Source organism: Xenopus laevis, chromosome 6S (assembly GCF_017654675.1).
Source record: "Xenopus laevis strain J_2021 chromosome 6S, Xenopus_laevis_v10.1, whole genome shotgun sequence".
Taxonomy (NCBI): Eukaryota; Metazoa; Chordata; class Amphibia; order Anura; family Pipidae; genus Xenopus; species Xenopus laevis.
The window spans coordinates 4159524-4176370 of NC_054382.1; positions in this window are offsets into that span (position 1 = coordinate 4159524).

Genomic DNA, 16847 nt, shown 5'->3' on the forward strand with positions numbered 1-16847 from the left:
GACATTCAATCTACACAGGAGCTCTATTTTTCTCATCAGTGGCACCATGGTAAACATATCCTAAATGTAACCCCGGTTCATGGTTCATCTTCCATGCGTTTCCCAAGAGTTTATCATGATCTGTCACTGGCTAATTGTAGACTTGCTTTTGGAAGCATTAAACATAAAGCAGCCTCACAAAGGTTCCGAAACAGCTAAATGATGGGTCTAGTTGTGCCAAAAAGCAAGAAGTAGGAAGAGGTTATCAGAGTTGGCTTAGCTTGGAGCCAAGATGATAAGGAGTGTGTATAGACACTAGTATTTTAGGAATAGCATTAAAGTGCATAGAGTTCTGGGTCCGTTTCATCACTTTCTCTTGGAGAAATAACAGGTGACGCAATGCGTGAAGTCTGGAAGCACATTTATCCCACCCAGCTGTTCTTGGACTACTTCTCCTAGCACCCCCTGAGCCCCTTCACCTGCAATATTTCTTTTTTAACCAGCACAATTTTTTTCCTTGCCAACTTTTCAGATCCACCTTTTGATAGGACTCAGTATCGGACTGGCCCACAGGGATACCAGGAAAACCCAGGGGTCACCGGGTCTCTTGCTTCTAACTATTTGGCCAATTTCATGGTCAATCCCTATTTCTTAATGAGAAAAAATGGGAAATAATGGAAGAATATAGTAAGTAGACATGAGAGACTAGGAGAATAAAGAGGTTGAGTGAGGAGAGGAGGAATAATGGTTTGGAAAGTTGACCCACGGTCTAAGGTTTTCTGGTGGGCCCCTGATCTAAGGTATTCTGGTGGGCCCACGGTCTAAGGTTTTCTGGTGGGCCCACGGTCTAAGGTTTTCTGGTGGGCCCGCGGTTTAAGGTTTTCTGGTGGGCCCCTGATCTAAGGTTTTCTGGTGGGCCCACGGTCTAAGGTTTTCTGGTGGGCCCACGGTTTAAGGTTTTCTGGTGGGCCCCTGATCTAAGGTTTTCTGGTGGGCCCACGGTCTGAGGTTTTCTGGTGGGTTCAAAGTCTAAGGTTTTCTGGTGGGCCACTGGCATCCCAGTCTGACACTGAGGATGCTGTAAAAATTCAGCCTAAGATTAAAATGTTTTTGGCCACTCCACAACCCTTTCAGTTGAAAAAAAAAGTTTAAAGGGAAAAATTTAAAAATGTTTCAGAAATAATGAGAAAATGATTGCAAAAAAAAAACAAAACAATTTGTACCCACAATTCCCATGAGAAACAAATGTCACCGTTAGTCCGTTAGTGTCGCCCAGAGACGCCAGGATTATTATGGGCTCTCTGGATGCTCTGTGTTTGTTTATACTTTCTAAATGTCGAATTATTTTCTCATCAGAGGAGGGACAGAGAATCTGATAAGGATTTTACAAAATTTCCCCTGTCTCGTCACTCTTATACTCACTCACAACAACACACAGAAACTCCATGACTACATTTAAGCACAAGATGGAACATTGATGTTGTTCATAAATTACTTACACCCATTTCACAAGAAATCACTTTAAAATGTGCTTTGCTGTCTTTATTTCTTGCCCCTCTCACAGTCCCATTCCATCTGATTCCATTTCTCTCCTAACTTCTCTCCATACATAACTCCTTGGTCTTCTCTTTAGAAACCCCCTTTATCCATTGTTTTCCTATATCTGAGGTTGAATCCTCAGTTAAGGAGGTTGTATGTTACATTCTAGTGGTTTTTCCACCCTAATATCTTGAAAGAGTCTCTTGGCAATGGTTTTTTTCAGTGTGCATCACCCTCAAAGCCACTATTTTGGCAGTAGATCGATTGCTTCCATGCCACTAGGGGGTTACTAGAGGCGTTATTAGCTGCCATTATCATTGAAGGCTGACACTGAGCATTTTACCAGAGAAGTTAAATTTGTTATTCATTGTCTGATAATCTTCTCTACCATGGGATTGTCCATTCAAGACAGGAGAAAATGTGTTCACTTGTATTCTGGTCATTTAGACTTAAGGTGCTATGCCCATCTACAGCCTAGAGCAGCCAGTCAAATATTGGGGTTCTTTATTCCAACTGTACTTTGCCTATTAAAATTAATTATTGATTGGTTACTATAATTTATTAAACTCTCTTGTGTGATAAGGTCACAAGAGAGCTTTGCAGCATCTTCCACTGTGACGTCAACATTAAAACATTCCAAAGTTGACTACTTTATGCTTATTCACTTTCAATGTGGTTGGGTAATCTTCTTTCATACATAGTTATTTAAGATAATACAATTCTGTCTAAAACAGATTCCCCCATGAGTCCCTCTGACTTTGATAGATTATGTTATCAAGCTAGCTTTGGTCACTAGAACCCTGGCCTTGAGGACAGAGCCACCTGCTTGGCTGTAAGAGCAGCCATTTTTGTGTCCTCTATGCCTTGAATAACACATAAAAATGTGTCTCCAGTTGGCACTTGATGATTGTGCTGCTCGATCAACTGTTCAACTGCTCAATTTGAATGCCTTCAAATAACTTTGACCTACATTAATTCAAAATATCTTTAGCTCAATATTTTAAATATTTTTTTATGCTTATTAAAATATTTAGATTATTTTTCCAGCCATTAAAACGTAAAGGATATCACAAAAATGAAAAATGAATATGAACTTCATTTCATTGTAAATGAGAAACTTTCTAAATATAAGCAATTAAAGAAGTTTCCAGAAACTTCTTAAGTAATAAAGCTTCTTCTTTTCCATATTGCCCCCTCAGCAATCTGTCTGTTCTCATGCAAAAGCAACAGTCCTATTTCAAATTAAATGTGAATTACTGTGGTGTGTTATTGCCTACATAATGTATTCCAGCTGTCTTTTAGAATAACCGGCTCTGCCACAAAGCTGCATATAGAGAGACAGATAGCTGAAACAGAGATTGTGAAAAGTGACTTGAAATGTCCTTGATATTATTCAATTGCATTTAAATTTGCATTTTCACAGTGGTTTCCCTTTTGTGTCTTAATTGTCCTGTTCCACCAATTTGAGAAGGGAATCCAGAAGAGTGGAGTTGACTGAAATTGGAGGCGAAATATTATTGGCATTTACAGTAATTGGAATTTTAAGAACATCAAATCTGTATGCTTTGGCATTCACGTTAATACCCGATTTCTACATACAAATCTGGAACACAACTTACACCAAATTGAAGTTGGTGAACGTTTTTTGAAGTTAATGCCATCACATTCATAAAGATGGAGTTAAACTGGTGAAATTGCTTATCTCCAAAGTTGCTCCTCTTCACTGCGATCGCCCAACTGGAGCATGTGAATGGCACTTTAGACAGCAGTCTTTAGCATACATTTATAAAAACAGTGCTGGAACATCAGGACTAAGAAAATAAGGGTATCTACAATCATATTATTACTATACAAAACATTTCACAGACTCACTGTCCTCATAGTGCCTTTTAACACATGGTTTGTGAGCAACTTGTTCCTAAACAACCCCTTGGATGTTGCTCCCAGTGGCCTCAAATGGGTGCTTATTTTTGAATTCCTGGACTGGAGACAAGTTTTGGTTGCATAAAAAACAGGTGCATTGGCAAAATGAGCCTCATGTAGACTGCCAGTCCACATAGGGGTTACCAAATAGCCAATCGCAGTTCTTATTTGGCACCCCAGAATGTTTTTTATGCTTGTGTTGCTCCCCAACTCATTTTAGAGCTGAATGTGGCTCATGGGTAAAAAAAGGTTGGGGACCACTGTACAATTGTAAAAGTTATCTTATCCCCTCTCCTTCAGTGTAAACAACCACAACTGTGATAGCGTTTCCTTGTTTTATTCCTTTTACCATTTCGGTTGCGGTCTCCACACTACCTAAGGACTGGGGTCATGAAAGGCAAGATATGCTCAAGGTGAGATCTTAGAAGAAGGCCAAATGACACTGTCGTCAAAAAACTCAATGACTTTTGTTAAAGGGATACTGTCATGGGAACATTTTTTTTCAAAATGAATCAGTTAATAGTGCTGCTCCAGCAGAATTCTGCACTGAAATCCATTTCTCAAAAGTGCAAACTGATTTTTTTATATTCAATTTTGAAATCTGACATGGGGCTAGACATATTGTCAATTTCCCAGCTGCCCCAAGTCATGTGATTTGTGCTCTGATAAACTTCAATCACTCTTTACTGCTGTACTTCAAGTTGGAGTGATATCACCCCCTCCCTTTTCCCCCCCCAGCAGCCAAACAAAAGAACAATGGGAAGGTAACCAGATAACAGCTCCCTAACACAAGATAACAGCTGCCTGGTAGATCTAAGAACAACACTCAATAGTAAAAACCCATGTCCCACTGAGACACATTCAGTTACATTGAGAAGGAAAAACAGCAGCCTGCCAGAAAGCATTTCTCTCCTAAAGTGCAGGCACAAGTCACATGACTGGGGGCAGCTGCGAAATTGACAATATGTCTAGCCCCATGTCAGATTTCAAAATTGAATATAAAAAAATCTGTTTGCTCTTTTGAGAAATGGATTTCAGTGCAGAATTCTGCTGGAGCAGCGCTATTAACTGATGCGTTTTGAAAAAAACATGACAGGATCCCTTTAAAGAAAAAATTAAGGAGGAAATCTAGTTATTTTAAGAATTTAAATTCTAATTAAGCATTTCAAGGTTAGATTCGTTGGACCAACTTTTTTCATCAAATAACAATCTACATTGTTAACTTGACTGAGCTAAACCAAACACTGCATGTCCCAGTTAACAGATATGGAAACAATTCCAAGATAATCACAAGAACTTGACACAGTGACAATGTTTGTGCAGGCCGATAAGTTGGAATCTTTATAAATGGAAAAACCTTTGACCTAATCATCCGTGAAATAGGAGATGTTTGATAAACTCCAGCTGTATGGGCTGTGAGGCAAATCTAATCTATGTCTATTGCTAATTATTAAACAGTGATTAAGATATCTATTACTATCAATAATCTGATGGGATTAGTATATTTCATATCAGCCAGTGCCAGGAACAGCACATACTCTATCATGTCACTTATTGATAAAATGCCATTGAGCGCTGATGTTTATCAATAAAAGATTTCTAAAGGGAAACTTGCAGCACAATTTCTGAAAGACTCAATATGACATTGACAAATAATGATGTGAAACATGTTTTAGGCTGAATTATTTGTCCTTAGTGTGATTTATTGTATTGATTCTGACCTTGGGTAGTTGAAATTCCAAGCTATCACCCCCCACGCCCCCATGTGCTGAAAGAGCACCCTATAAAATAGATGAAAATCTAGAAGGAGTTAATGGTTCATGTTGTAGTGAAGGAGATGGCCCTGACCTGCTCAGTGGAGCAAGAAGTGAAAGGAATTTAGGAGTTTAGCTCAGTGGCCAAGGCCCCAACAATAAATGTGTGTAGATAAACTGCTGGTGAGAGTATTAGTTCTTCAATTCTGACCACCATGGTCTCTGAGGCATCTCTGCCTGACAGCACCTGTATCTTCTCAAATAAATCTCGTCCTGAAAGGCAGTCAAAAAGCTGCCAGCAGGCCTATCCACTCTAAGCAAGAACATCTCATCTCCCACCCTTGAGTACCTTCTTTTGCATGTGGGTAGTGTAATAATAGTGTAACTTTCCTTAGGTCATGGTGTATCTCCTGAATGTTCTCCTTCTCCTCAGATGTCACAATCCTATCATGACTTTAATCAAGGACAGACTTGACCATGGATGCAGGGAACTAAGAATCTCAGATGCAAGTTGCGCAGGTCCAAGTCATGCTTGGAAGCCAAAGGTCGAAATAGGGAACAGGGACTTTTTGGAAAATATGGTCTACTTTATGGTCACTCATATGGGACACACTGCAGGAGTTTCCAGCATTAGTATGAAAATGTTACAAGAAAATAATGACTGTGAAGGATCAATCGTCTTCTAAAGGATATTAGTCACTGAGGGGTTGTTCTGTGACCATATAAAGACACAAGTATACATGGAACTCTGAGTATCACTCATGTATTATAAGGGATAATGTACCCCCTATTGTAAATGATAAGGATATTAGAAGTCACTGAGGGGTTGTTCTGCGACCATATAAAGACACAAGGCTGCAGGCTGAGTTATACAGGGAACTCTGAGTATCACTCATGTATTATAAGGGATAATGTACCCCCTACTGTAAATGATAAGGATATTAGAAGTCACTGAGGGGTTGTTCTGTGACCATATAAAGGCACAAGGCTGCAGGCTGAGTTATACAGGGAACTCTGAGTGTCACTCATGTATTATAAGGGATAATGTACCCCCTACTGTAAATGATAAGGATATTAGAAGTCACTGAGGGGTTGTTCTGTGACCATATAAAGACACAAGGCTGCAGGCTGAGTTATACAGGGAACTCTGAGTATCACTCATGTATTATAAGGGATAATGTACCCCCTACTGTAAATGATAAGGATATTAGAAGTCACTGAGGGGTTGTTCTGTGACCATATAAAGGCACAAGGCTGCAGGCTGAGTTATACAGGGAACTCTGAGTATCACTCATGTATTATAAGGGATAATGTACCCCCTACTGTAAATGATAAGGATATAAGAAATCACTGAGGGGTTGTTCTGTGACCATATAAAGGCACAAGGCTGCAGGCTGAGTTATACAGGGAACTCTGAGTATCACTCATGTATTATAAGGGATAATGTACCCCCTACTGTAAATGATAAGGATATTAGAAGTCACTGAGGGGTTGTTCTGTGACCATATAAAGGCACAAGGCTGCAGGCTGAGGTATACAGGGAACTCTGAGTATCACTCATGTATTATAAGGGATAATGTACCCCCTACTGTAAATGATAAGGATATTAGAAGTCACTGAGGGGTTCTTTGACCATCTATTTATATTGTGTTGCAGCCACACATCACCATGCTGACCCCAGTGTACTTCCAGTTTGCTGCCCCAAATCATCATAGCAATAAATATCTATTTTGCCCATTTCCAGTGTAAATAAAGCATTCGCTGGGGAAGGGACAGGAAGAAGGAGCAGAATCTATTTTTGTCAGTTCTAACTCCTCATCTGTCTTAATCTGATATTTCCCACTGACACGTTCCCAGTATCAGGAACTTTCCATTCTTCCGACTACTTCTCTTTCACTTTCCAGCTCCGAGGCCCAATACAGTTCTCTATTTGTTTGTCTGTTTGACTTTATAGGGATATGATCTAAGGATGTTCTTTATTGCCGAGTCTGATGCTGAGTTTATTAGATTTGCTATTATTATGGTGAAATAATTGATTTGTATTATTTAATTAACAAAAAAGAGGCATCCACGTTCTTTCAGTTGTATAAGGGAATAGATTTCATTCTTCTACCATTCCAGGCACAGGATTTCTATCTACCTTGAAAGGAAGGATCAGTGGTGCCCCCAAGGTTCTCCAGGTCTGAAACCAGATCAACGACTCTCAACTGTAACCCACATTATAAGACTCACTTAGACTAGCTGCCAGCTGGCAACTGCCTTATCTCCAAGCCTACCCTATTCCCATGAAACCCAAAGTGACATCACTACAAACCAGGAGTGACATCATAGAAAACTGTCAGTGACATCATCAGAGCATGGGGGAAATGAAAAATAACTAAAATGCAGAGTATTTCAGTTAAAATTAGCTTATATTGAGTTCTGCTGGAACAACCCAATGCATTTTATTTCTCCTCTGGTGTTTTTATAATTTGGGCAGAAACCCTGGAATGGGCAGTTCACTTTTAAGTTTTTTATAATTTTTGAATTATTTTCCGCCTTCTTTGGACTCTTTCCATTTTTCAAATGGGGGTCACTGACCCCATTAAAAAAAAAAAATCTCTGTAACGCTACACATTTAGGGGGTTATTTATTAGAAAGTCTGAATGCCAAAAACTAGAAAAATTCAAGTTTTTTTTTTTTACAATAAAATCTGAATTTTTAGCAGAAAAAAAAAATCTAATTTCTTACACCCCAAGGATGGAAAAAGTCAGAATCTGAAAATCCGGCATCTCAGACCTGCTGAGGTTGTACATAATCAATGGGTGAGGTCCCTATCCTACTTGGAATTTTCTGTGATCTGCGTTGGAATTAGCCTGAAAATCAGACTATTTCAGACAAAAATCTGAAAAATTCAGGCTTTTCGGGAAGAAGCACGAAAAAATCGAGCAATCGATTTTTTTCATGTTTGTCCCCCATCCGATTACATTGTGCTTTTTTATTGATAAATAAGGTCCAATCGTGGATTCTAGTTTAATTGACAATTTTTAATAAAATACCCAGAAATATGCCCCTTATTGTTATTGCTACTTTGTATTCCTTATCTTTCTACTCAGGCCTCTCCTATTCATATTCCAGTCTCTTATTCACATCAATGCATGGTTGCTAGGGGAATTTGGACCCTGGCAACCGGATGGCTGAAACTGCAAACTGGAGAGCTGCTGAATAAAAAACTAAATAACTCAAAAACCACAAATAATAAAAACCAATTGCAAATTATCCCTCTCTACGTCATACTAACAGTTAATTTAAAGAAGAACAACCCTTTTAATATAATCTCATTTATCTTCCAGTCTATAGTCCATGTCACTATCACACTATCAGGCATATTATGACTTTTCTTCCCAGCGGCAGGATCAGGACAAATCCCTGACATTCTTCCTAACCAGATAAATTCCGATCCCATTAATTCTTCCTTATTCCCCCCTGCCCCCCAACTGAGCGTCAGCTCTTGCCTCATCCCGGCCAGTCTCCATTAGAAACTGTTATCCCCTTCAATGCTTTCGTTTCTTACCTCTAATATTATCTTTGCTTTTTCCATGATCTATTCCCCGATGTGCTCACGGTGGGAATCACTGACAGGTTTCCTCTGTCTCTTCGGTTAAGGTCTGTGGCTATTAAGCAGAACGGGTCGTGGGCATTATTCCCAGAAATGGCCTCGGATGAAGATATTTGGCTCCTCTTGAAGCAAGGTGGTTGAGAAAGCTGGCAGGGAGTTATTTCAGGACAGTGCTAATTCAGGTAAATAAATAGCACCGCAACTCAAGATCAATATTTTACTGGTCGCCGCAAGATTCGAACCAGCAATACCGAGGTGTATAATTGAGATCTATCAAGAGAGCTTAAAGGGAAAGCACCACATTGCAAACGATTATTGGACCTGCCATTTATCAGTAGGCGCCAGGTCTAAGAAAGGAAATTGCTGATACTGGTGGTTGGAGGTGGTACTGCAAGCGACATAGTCATCTTTAATCAGAAATTTCATCTACCAACATACATATATATATATATACTTCTAAATAGTGTTACTTACCTTGAGTCTGGAGCTATAACTAAAGATATACAGCTTCTGCCCAGCCACAACCGTCCTACGACGCTGGAAAGCAAAGACCGATGCTGCCTACCAGCAATAGGTGCAGCGTTTTAAGGGCCTGTGACTTTAAGGGGTTATTCAACTATTAGTATGATGTAGAGAGGGATATTCTGAGACAATTTGTAATTGGTTTTCATTTTTTATTATTTGTGGTTTTTGAGTTATTTAACTTTTTATTCAGCAGCTCTCCAGTTTGTAATTTCAGCAATCTGGTTGCTATGGCCCAAATTACCCTAGCAACCGTGCACTGATTTGACAAAGAGACTGGAATCTGAATAGGAGAGGCCCGAATAGATAGATGAGTAATAAGAAGCAGCAATAACAATACATTTGTATTTGTGTTTTAAGATGGGGTCAGTGACCCCCATTTAAAAATTATAAAGAGTCAGAAGAAGCAGGAAAATAATTCAAAAACGATAAAAAATGAAGCCCAATTGAAAAGTTGCTTAGAATGAGCCATTCTTTAACATACTAAGAAGTCAACATAATGGTGGAGCCACTTTAATGAACTCCTCCTTATCCGTAACTTTGAGAAAAAGCTGCATCTGAAGGAACCAAGTCTCAATCTCAATTAAAAAAAAAAAATCTCTCCCCCAATTAAGACAAAACAATCATAATTTATCTGTTGTATCATTTGGGCCTGAAAATCTTGCAAATTCATCAGCTTTGATAACTTAGATGACATAAGAATAAATTGCACTTGACTTTGTGTTAATTAAAAACAAAAGACTAATCAGAGTCACAAATCCCATGAATTCTATACGTTTGCCCCAGGGACTACTTTAAATGAGGGGCTTCAAATGCTCATTGCCTTGAGCCCCAGGCCAGAAAATAATCTCATTGATGAGAGGGGAGAAATTGTATTTATTTGTGTCTAATAAATGGAGTCTTGTTCACTTCCTATCTTGTGAGTGGAGCTGTGTGACTTGGCAGGACGGGATTAGAACTTTCTATTATAGAAGCCCCTTCCATGCGGAATGTACAGGTTGTGCTAAAATGGGATCGGATTGCGCATAAATCAGAACGTGTTGCAGTTTCCCATATTAGAAGGACAGGACGGAGAGCTCAGCCAATGAAAACTGACCGAGGGATTCGGAACAAGGAGCACAACATCAGCCGACCTCGAGAAAAAATATAAACTGTAGTTAATCATATTATAGGAAACCTCCAGCTTCTGTATAAAAGCAGTGATCCAAACAAGCTTTTCCCATGATTCCCTTTCCACTGCACCCTATCAATAAGAGCACATATATGGATAATGCCTGCTGCAAACTACACTGCTTTCTATACAGCCATGCAGAACAACCCTGACACTGACCCCATTAAAAAAAAAAAATTCTCTGTAACTCTACACATTTAGGGGGTTATTTATTAGAACGTCTGTATGCCAAAAACTAGAAAAATTCTAGGTTTTTTTTTTACTATAAAATCTGAATTTTTAGCAGAAAAAAAAAAATCTAATTTCTTACACCCCAAGGATGGAAAAAGTCCGAATCTGAAAATCCGGCATCGCAGACCTGCTGAGGTTGTACATAATCAATGGGTGAGGTCCCTATCCTATTTGAAATTTTCTGTGATCTGCGTTGGAATTAGCCTGAAAATCAGACTATTTCAGACTTTCAGGCAAAAATCTGAAAAATTCAGGCTTTTCGGGAAGAAGCACGAAAGAATCGATTTTTTTCATGTTTGTCCCCAATCCGATTACATTGTGCTTTTTTTTATTGATAAATAAGGTCCAATCGTGGATTCTAGTTTAATTGACAATTTTTAATAAAATACCCAGAAATATGCCCATTATTGTTATTGCTACTTTTTATTCCTTATCTTTCTACTCAGGCCTCTCCTATTCATATTCCAGTCTCTTATTCATATCAATGCACGGTTGCTAGGGGAATTTGGACCCTATCAATAAAAGCACATATGTTTCCTATATGGATAATGCCTGCTGCAAACTACACTGCTTTCTATACAGCCATGCAGAAGAACCCTGAATGAAATGCCAATTGACCACACATTGTGCAGATTTAATTAGACTGTATTATTGTTTTTCTATATGTGTCCAGAGCTGAATATCGACCCTGATTCCGTGCAGTCGGTATTTATTTCTGTTCACACGCAGGGAAAGGAGGTGCAACAGGCAGATAAACATGGCAGTAGGGTAATAAAGTAGCCCACATTATTTTATACAGCCATCCGACCCATGGGGCAAGTTTATATGCACAGCAGGTGGAGTTGAACCAAAGTCTTTTCTTTAAATTCAAAACACACCCTCCCACCAGCTCAGAGGAATGTGGGGCCCTAAAAGCTTCTTTATTGGGGCCCTTAAAGCTTCTTTATTGGGGCCTTGGTACTTATAGCCTGTTGGAAGATGGGAAATGATGATAGCATGGGTACGGGGGCTACCTAGGACCATATATATATATACACACACACACACACACATATATATATATATATATATATACACACACACATATATGTATATACCCCAGTGCAAGGTCCCTATATGGCCTATCTGCACGTAGTCTAGGACCCACAATTCCGAGGGGGACCAGAGTCATCAGAGGAGGAGAACAGCTCGGGAACTGAACAAGAATTAATCTGCCCACGAACATTCAGAACATAATTCATGTGTTATAGTAAAGTGATGGCTTTGCAGCATTGCCATCTGCCAAGGATTTCATCAGAAAGTTCTCTCCGCTCTTAGTTGTCATCGCTTGGCTCCACCTAGTGGCTGAATATAAGAAATGTTTTTAATATCTTATGGGTTGGGTTTAAAATACTAATAAATAATAAAATAATAATAAATAATAATAATAAATAATAAATAACACTGTTAATATCACACAGACATAAAAAGAGAAAGCGACAGCGTCCCTAGTTTTAATTTGGTTGAATGCGGTCGGCTGCACCGGTTTCAGGGCAGCCATTCAGCGTTCTCTGCAATGACCAGTTAATTAGCTACTAGTGTAGGGCAGGGTCGTCATGTAAATCCTAAACGGGAAGCGTAGAAATGGATCGAGGATCGTGTGTGAATGTGTGTGTATAGCTACGGACACCGGTATCATTTATATTAAAGGGACAGTATCATTTTAAATTCAGTTAAAGGAACAGTAACGTCAAAAAATAAAAGAGTTTTAAAGTAATGAAAATATAATGCAGTTTTGCCCTGCACTGGTAAAACTGATGTGTTTGCTTAAGAAACACTACTATTGTTTATATAAATAAGCTGCTGTGCAGCAATGGGGGCAGCCATTCAAAGGAGAAAAGGCTCAGGTTACTCAGCAGATAGCAGATAAGCTCTGTCTGTCTAATAGTGTTATCTGTTATCCACTATTTATCCTGTGCCATATAGCCGTTTTTCAATTTCCACCATTGCTCCACAATAGTGATGGGCGAATTTGCGCCGTTTCGCCGAAAAATTTGCTTTCGCTTTGACGCCGGCGGCCGTTATTTCAACGCCAGCGCCCGTTTTTTCAACACCGGCGCCCGTTTTTGACGCCGGCGCCCGTTTTTGGCGCCAGCGTCCGTTTTTTCGAAAAAACATTTTTGCCGCGAATTTTCGCCGGCGTTTCGCGAATTTATTTGCTGGCGGCGAAACGCGCAAATTTGCAGCGAATTCGCGCCTGGCGAATAAATTTGCCCATCACTACTCCACAACAGCTTGTTTATATGAACTATAGTAGTGTTTCTGAAGCAAACACATCAGTTTTACCGTGTGCAGTGCAACAGTAGATGATATTTTCATTACTTTAAAACGATTACATTATTTGGTGTTACTGTTCCTTTAACACCAATAATGAAGCTAGTGATCCTGTGCAGGTGGGGGTTCCCTATCCAGCAGTTTATTGCTGCAATACTGATCCTCTTGAAAAGGGTCTCAGGAAATGTGTGGCCTGTAGGTGGCGCTGTTTGAGTGTATGTGATGTGAGTAACCTGTGAATTCTACTGAGACCCTGTGATGCCCAAACTGTATTAATACAAATAGAACCTTGGACAGGACTGGGCACAATGTGGCCCACGGGCAACGTATTTAAGATAAATTTGGGCTTAAACTTTCCCTTTAAGTATTCATCATAAACTCTATTTTCTATTATTTATATATGTATTTTTCATGAATTTATTCCTATCCCCCTCTCATTTTAGCTTCATGTGTAATTGAACTATGAGGGCCACAAAGAGGGCCCCATGTGGTCCCCAAAATACAAGTCTGTCTGTCTGTCTGTCTGTCTGTCTGTCAGCTTGAGGCTCCATTGTCTTAGAGCAGAACAGACACAGACAATGTCCCTTACTAAAGAGGCTCAACTGTACGGCAAATAAAAACCAGGACTGGCTCATGTTTACAGCCCTCCATAAAATATATTAAATATTACATTGAGCTGCTGCCGAGAGCTGAGAGCAGATAGTGGAGCTGAGAGAAAGACAGTGCAGATTAGAGCAAGGTAGTGGAGCTGAGAGTAAAGCAACAAAGCTGAGAGCAGGTAGTGGAGCAAAGAGCAGGCAGTGGAGCTGAGAGAAAGACAGTGCAGTTTAGAACAAGGCAGTGGAGCTGAGAGCAGGCAGTGGAGCTGAGAGCAAGCAATGGAGTGGAGAGCAGACAATAGAGCTAAGGGCAGGCTATGGAGTTGAGAGCAAGCAATGGAGCGGAGAGCAAGCAATGGAGCAGAGAGCAGGCAATGGAGCTGAGAGCAGACAATGGAGTTGAGAGCAAGCAATGGAGCTGAGAGCAAGCAATGGAGCGGAGAGCAGGCAATGGAGCAGAGAGCAGACAATGGAGTTGAGAGCAGACAATGGAGTTGAGAGCAAGCAATGGAGCTGAGAGCAAGCAATGGAGCTGAGAGCAGACAATGGAGTTGAGAGCAAGCAATGGAGCTGAGAGCAAGCAATGGAGCGGAGAGCAGGCAATGGAGCAGAGAGCAGACAATGGAGTTGAGAGCAGACAATGGAGTTGAGAGCAAGCAATGGAGCTGAGAGCAGACAATGGAGTTGAGAGCAAGCAATGGAGCTGAGAGCAAGCAATGGAGCGGAGCAGGCCCGGACTGGCAATCTGTGGGTTCTGGCAAATGCCAGAGGGGCTGCTATAAGATGCCATAGAAAGTCACTATTTAGTGGGCTGGTGGGGGCTGTATGGGCCTCTGTGTAGGCTGATTGGGCCTCTGTGTACCTGAAATGCCAGGGCCTATTTTAATTCTCAGTCCGGGCCTGGAGCGGAGAGCAGACAATGGAGCTGAGAGCAGGCAATGGAGCGGAGAGCAGGCAATGGAGCTGAGAGCAGGTAGAGGAGCTGAGAGTAAAAGCAACAGAGCTGAAGGCAGGCCATGGAGCTGAGAGCAGGTAGTGGAGCTGAGAGTAGGTATTGGAGAAGAGAGCAAGCAATGGAGCAGAGAGCAGGTAGTGGAGCAAAGAGCAGACAGTGGAGCTGAGAGAAAGACAGTGCAGTTTAGAGCAAGGCAATGGAGCTGAAAGCAGGCAATGGAGCTGCGGTCAGTGACCCAAAGTCGATGAGAGAGCTGTGATTGATTAATTACAAGTCAATATCTCCACATGAATCTCCACCCAATTCTCCTGCGGAGCAGCTGGGAATAGACAAGGCTGGTACCTCACATGGTGGGAATGGGCTGAAAGGGAAAATGTATCTTTATTGAGATAATCTCTTGTGCAAATACTGTAACTCCTGCCCTAATCTGTGGCAGGGAAAGCAAATAAAGGGTAAGCGCACCCTGTGCAGTGATTGGTTTTGCACTGACCCTTTCTACAAAGGTTGAGACTGTACTGGGGGTGCAATGTACTGGAGAGTGGGTTTGGCTAATGTTGGGGGTCCCTGAACAGGAGTGAGTGGGCCCCACAATCTAATGGGACAAAGTGTGACAGAAATTGAAATAGTGGCCCCCGAGTACAACTCCCAGCACCCACAGATTGCTGTCAGATGCAAAGTAGGGGTGCCTAGAGCTCGTGCTCCCCCAGAGGGAGAATCTATATCTTTCCTGCTCCTTCTTCTCCTGGGGTGAGTGACACAATCCCATAGCCAAGTAGGACTGGTGCAGATTTCTCCCAATATTCCTGTATCACTGACCCTTACTCACAGGTATCAATACAAAGCCACAGCCCTGCACTCACTGCCATACAGTGGGAAAGTGACAGTTTATAGGCCCCATTGTCCCATCATTAATATATTATAGGCAACAAATGAAAACCTCTATATAAAGGGAAGATTAATTTAGATTTACTGGTGATGGGTATTCACATGGGGTCAGAAAAGGAAAATACATTTCTAAGTGTTCTGTTCCAGAAAGTGAGATCCCCTCATCTATATTTGCCTTTAATTCCATGTATTGACTCCTGATCCAGTAGAATTAACTCTGCAACTCCTGCCCCAGTCCCTTGTCCAGCGGCATCAGGAGAGGGAGAGACCCAGAAGCTGGAGGTGGAGGGACCTCTCAGTTACCCAGTAGTATTAACTCTCCAGTTGCTGACTCCCTCTTCCAAGCAGCATTTACCCTTCAGCTCCTGTCTCTGTCCCTTCTCAGCAGGGTCTTTAGCTTTTTCCTGACTCCCTTCCCTCACAGCATTACTCTGAGCTCTCCCACCTCTCCCAACCCCAGTAACATCAGCAACATCAGCAGCATCAGCAGCATCAGCAACATCAGCAGCATCAGCAGCATCAGCTACCCAGCGACTGTCTTTCTTTCAACAGCAGCATTAACTCTTTAGCTCCTGCCTCTCTCCCACCTTAGTAGAATTAACTCTCCAGATCCTGCCTCTCTCCCACCTCAGTAGAATTAACTCTCTAACTCCTGCCTCTCCCACCTCAGTAGAATTATTTTCTAGCTAGTATCTTTCTGGCACAAGTCCTGTTTACTCTTTGGCACCTGCATCTGGTTCTCCTCAGCAGCATTAACTCTTCAGCTCGTTTCTTTTTGCATCAACTCTACTGCCTCTAACTCCCATCTCAGCAGTATTAACCCTCTAGATCCTGCTTCTCTCCCATCTCAGCAGTATTAACCCTCTAGATCCTGCTTCTCTCCCATCTCAGCAGTATTAACTCTCTAGCTCCTGCTTCTCTCCCATCTCAGCAGTATTAACCCTCTAGATCCTGCTTCTCTCACATCTCAGCAGTATTAACCCTCTAGCTCCTGCTTCTCTCCCATCTCAGCAGTATTAACTCTCTAGCTCCTGCTTCTCTCCCATCTCAGCAGTATTAACTCTCTAGCTCCTGCTTCTCTCCCATCTCAGCAGTATTAACCCTCTAGATCCTGCTTCTCTCCCATCTCAGCAGTATTAACCCTCTAGATCCTGCTTCTCTCCCATCTCAGCAGTATTAACTCTCTAGATCCTGCTTCTCTCCCATCTCAGCAGTATTAACCCTCTAGATCCTGCTTCTCTCACATCGCGGCAGTATTAACTCTCTAGCTCCTGCCTCTCTCCCATTTCAGCAGCATTAACTTTGTAGTTAACTCTCTAACTCCTGCCTGTTCCCTCCAAACAGCATTAACTCTCCAGCTCCTGCTTAACTCCCATCT